The sequence below is a fragment of the Haemaphysalis longicornis genome, unplaced genomic scaffold (genome assembly GCF_048455015.1).
Source record: "Haemaphysalis longicornis isolate Haplotype H1 unplaced genomic scaffold, Haemaphysalis longicornis Haplotype H1 scaffold_8, whole genome shotgun sequence".
NCBI classification, from domain to species: Eukaryota; Metazoa; Arthropoda; class Arachnida; order Ixodida; family Ixodidae; genus Haemaphysalis; species Haemaphysalis longicornis.
Genome location: NW_027526445.1, coordinates 48,426,886 through 48,431,772, shown reverse-complemented (window position 1 = coordinate 48,431,772; position 4,887 = coordinate 48,426,886). Strand labels below are relative to the sequence as shown.

Below are 4,887 nucleotides of genomic sequence, written 5' to 3'. Positions count from 1 at the left end.
GTTATTTTAAAGGGACACTGAAGTGAATTTCTCAAGCTCCCATTTTTGCTTGCACTACGTAGACTGGCTCAAATTAACGCACTTTTTATCGTTTATCCGGCTGATAAGTCGGCAAATATTTTATAAAGCCCGAAAGAAGAAAAACTACTATGCGCGGTCTGCGGTGGCCGCACCAACGTCGGGAGGAGGTGCACCGTGATTGGACGATGTCGAAGGTTAGCATTCAAACAAGATTCGGTTTCGGTTCTGTAAAACAAACAACACATGCTTGACATCCGACGGCATCGTCGGATGGGCATTCTCGATATCTCAGTAATCGTCGTACCGCGCTTCTGCCATGTTGTCGGCTGTAAAATGCCTAAGATAAGCCTCCCAGGACGGCTTGGAATTGCACTATCCGAGGCCTATACGCAGTGTAGGAACCAAGGAGGTTTTAACCTCCTTGGTAGGAACGCCCTCGGCGTCCCCGCAGACGCTAAAATTCCACGTGCGTTTCCCCCATATTTGGAGCTTGCCTCACTCATGCCTGTATCGTAAAACGCGTGTTCGCACCAGGCCAAGGGTCTGCTGATTCTGGCCTGTGCCCACTGTCCGCAAGCAGTTGGTGCTAATGGTAACAGCACGCCAACGAGAACTCGCTAGCGCGTCAGTGTCAGTCCGCGCGTTTTCTGCGAACTCGCTCGTGGAGCAGTGAACGTTACGGCCGAAAAATGGTGAACTCAGTATAGAAAACATCGGCCGAAAACGAAAAAATCAACTCACGAAAAAAAAAAAAAAGTTCCCCTCGGGGATTCTAACTTGTGACTTGCAAGATGACATAACTAGCGCTCCAGACCGCTCGGCTACAGGCCAACGCTTTTAGCAATGGAAATATAGGGTATATACTGTATAAACGTATAACCAGTTTACACTTCTTTTTAGTTTTAGCATTTCAAGCAGCTTAGGTGACTATTTGTTGTATAGCGCTCGTGCAGTAAGCGTCCCCCAAATTTCCACAATATCTCACGTCTAGCAATTGCATTTCTTACACTGAAAAGCATTCGCAGATTTGTGGTCGTGCTGCTGACCGCTGTGCTTGTTAACCCAGCGCAAAAAAGTGCTTCCTGCTCCCTAGTTTTATGCTGTACGGTAATAGTTTCGGTTGATTTTATTTCTTTAGTGCCTATATTGATTTCGCTGACTCTTCTCCCGCCTTCAAGTGGCCTTAGATTTTCCTTCTAGCGTACCAGTCAGCGAAGAGTCGCATGTTTGTGCAGCGGTTCTGTGGAGCGACCTCGACTTGGAGCTAGATACAGTGAACAAACTAACGAAGTAAAGAAAGGCTCATTCTTCTATTCACAAACGTGTCGTGGCTTCGTTTCAACTGAGCGAACGAATTGCGACGACCCGTCGGCGGCCGGCGGACTAAACGCTGGGCCGACTGACTCTGTCGGAAGGTCGGCGAGCCGTGCAGTAGCGCAGTCCAGCCAAGTCATCTCCTGACATCATACGAAAACGCCGCAGAAAATGGGCAAGGATGAAGAGAGGAGGACAGCATTTTCGAATTCATTTGTGTACTAAATAAATTCGCGTAAACGCACTCGGAGTGGTCGAAACATGGCCTATGGACTCCGGACTACAATTTGCGATAGTAATGCCGCAATGTTTACATATCACTTTAGTGTCCCTTTAAGTAGCAGGTATTTCCTGGTTCTTTATTGACTTCGAACATCCTCCATAATGTAATAACTGAGGTTACCCCCGCATGGCACTCGGACTGCACTTCCATGCACATTCACGCGTGACGCAATCGTGAGCGCCAATAAAATTATGAAACGATATTAGTATTTATTCCTTTTAACGGCCCAGGCCCATGTAACGCCCTGAATTTCCACAAAAATGCAGATATTGCGGAAGTTCCACCTGTATCGCTATAATACCGTAAATGCAGGTAACTGGTCGCACGAAATTTTGAAAAACTAATAAAATAAGAAAAGTACAAAATAATTACGGAAAATGCGAATTGTGTAGCGCCCTGCATTTCCACAATAATTCAGATTTTGCGAAAGTTACAAGTGTAATCCTTATAATAACGTAAATGGAGATAATTGTTGGTACGAAATTTTGGAAAACTAAATAAAAAAATATTAAAAAATTACGGAAAATGGCAAAACGTATAACGCGTGGCATTTCCGCAATAATTCAGATTCCGCGAAATTTTTACGTGTAATCGTTATAATAGCGTAAATGGAGATAATTGGTCGATCGAAATTTTGAAGAACTAAGACATAAGAAAAATATTAAGCAGTTACGGAAAATGACAAACCACATAACGCCCTGCGTTTCCACAAAATGCAATTTCGTGAGTGTTCCACTTTAATGGTAATAGCAGCTTAAATGGAGATAATTGGCCGGACAAGATTGATTGATTGATTGATTGTAGGGTTTAACGCGCCGACGCAACGCAGGTGATGAGGCACGCAATAGTGGAAGGCTCCGGATTAATTTTGACTACCTGGGGATCTTTAACGTGCGCCGAAATCTCGTACACACGGGCGTTTTTGCTTTTCGCCTCCATCAGAAAAGTGACCGCCGCGGCCGGAAATCGAGCCCGCGACCTCGTGCCCAGCAGCGCAACGCCTTAGCCACTGAGCCACCGCGGCGGGTGACAAGATTTACAAAAACAAAGAAATTTAGCTGTAAATACTCACACTCAAGAGAAGCAGCATAAGAATGCTACGCATTAGTAGATAATTCTCTCAATTTCTGCAGATTTTTTTTTGAGCCATGATTTGTCTGAAGGGGGGCGGGGGCGTGGTGAGCTCCTGCCTCTTTTTTGACAGCAGGGGGTGGGGGTCCCCCCCCCCCCTTCCCCGCCATTTCCGTAGCGTCTGCCCCACGGGGAATACCCGCGATCCAGCAGGCGCAATCGCGGAGCTCCCGGTGTGGTTAACACATGTAGAAATGCTACTGGAAAACATTTTACCGCGTCACTAAAAAATTTTGAATTTTTTTCATCCATGAAGGTATGAAAAATGGTTTTGGACGTGTTTTGAGTTTTGTTATGTCGACCAATCGTAAATGCGTTTTGATGGTGTCTTTTTGTTTAAAGAAAACGGGCAAAACCAGATAGGAGTGATCGTCTTCGCACACTGAGGTCAATGAAAAAAAAAAAAAAAGAGAGTATGACTGATATGCTTGGTGGTGAGTAACCTGTTTTGTTACGACGAGGAGAGATTTGGAGCGCTAGCAATGGTGCTATAACCCTGCGATATCTCCCTGTATTTGTCGAATTTTGTTTTCAGCTGCAAAGCTGAACAGGAAAAAACAAAACAAAACAGCTTAGTTTTCTTCATTGTACACAGCACAGATTTTGGTTACGGTGATTCACTCGGATATTGTACGCTCCCTGTCGTCATGTTAGCTTAGAAGACCGAATGCATGGCTTCACAAAGAGAAAGAATTGCATTTCGTAGTTACAAAAACTGTGATGTCGTATGGCGTCGGTTACGGTACCAGGACACCGCAACGCAGTAGCCCATGAAGGAAAAAAAAAACAACAAAAAAAAACCGGACAAGTAAAATAAACCGAATACACCGGCTCGCAGTTTAAAAATGGCGCCTCATTTCGAAGCACAAAAGAGAGGTCTCACCGAGACTCGAACTCGGATCGCTGGATTCAAAGTCCAGAGTGCTCACCATTACACCATGAGACCGAAACCGTTCCGACGCCGGGAATCGAACCCGGGCCTTCTGGGTGAAAGCCAGATATCCTAGCCACTAGACCACGCCGGAGACGTTAGCAGCTGCGAAAGAAGGTCAGGCAACGCGCGATGCCGCTATCACAGCAACAGCGGAGGCTGGAAACAGCTGTGGAGTGTGGTGACGTCAGAGGCGCACAACCAGCTGCGTCGCCGTCGGACTGGAGCGATCCCCGCCCCTTCCACGGCTCGGCCTTATCGACGCGAGCTTGTCAGGTGGGACGTGAACTATTTGCACTGCATGCTACGACTCGTGAATTAGATTCTTACCCACGGGGCCGTTGCAGCCGCAATGTAATGGTTGATTAATTGATTGATTGATTGTGGTGTTTAACGCATCGGAGCTACACAGGCTCTGAGGCGCGCCGTAGTGGAAGGAGGCGGATTAATTTTGACCACCTGGGGACCTTTAACGTGCGGAAAATCTCGACACAGGAACGTTTTTTGCTTTTCGCCTACCTCGGAAAAACTGCCGCCGTGGCTGGGAATCGAACCCGCGTCCTCGTGCTCAGCAGCACAACCATGGGCGTCCGGAAGGGGGGGCAAGGGGGGGCAACTGCCCCCCCTTGGAGATTCGGATATTTTTATGCACTACAAAAAAGCTGCACAGCTTGGTTGGCCCATAATTGAAATAACGTTTCCCTGAAGGGCGGAAGAGAGGAGAGAATGCCGCCGACGTTCTCTCCTTTGTCCCGCCCTTTAGCGCAAAGTTTTTTTAATTATGCACGTGTACCAACTAGCCCAACAATCCATGCTACTCAAATGATTAGTACACTCAGGTCCTGCGTATCCGCATGGAACGCCCTTCAGGACTGCGGTAAACATTGCACTTTAGACGGTGGGACTCTTCGATTTACAGTCTCGGACTCGCCACCGACTCCCCGAGAAGCAGTCCGGCATTAGATTTTCCCATGCATACCTATGGCTTCGGGGAATCCTCGGACTACCCGCGGACTCTCCACGGTGAGTCCGAGACTAAATCTAAGAGCGCCACTGACTGACATTGCCGTTCATGTGACGGCAGTGAAACAGACTGCCTGTGCTGGCTATTTAAGATAGCGAACAATTCTGAAAGGCTTGACTTTTTTTTTTCTCTTAGCTCTAAATTTATGCAGTCTTACCGCAAGAACATCAGTTTTCGGACAAA

At 47.0% G+C, this 4,887-nt stretch overlaps 2 non-coding genes across 2 annotated transcripts; both read right to left on the bottom strand.

Annotated features, from left to right (window-relative positions):
* Positions 1-3,623: 3,623 nt before the first annotated feature.
* Positions 3,624-3,695, bottom strand: Trnaq-uug (transfer RNA glutamine (anticodon UUG)). The gene has a single exon. It is a non-coding gene; the product is annotated as a tRNA-Gln (tRNA).
* A 7-nt stretch (positions 3,696-3,702) lies between these two features.
* Positions 3,703-3,774, bottom strand: Trnae-uuc (transfer RNA glutamic acid (anticodon UUC)). The gene has a single exon. It is a non-coding gene; the product is annotated as a tRNA-Glu (tRNA).
* Positions 3,775-4,887: the final 1,113 nt, after the last annotated feature.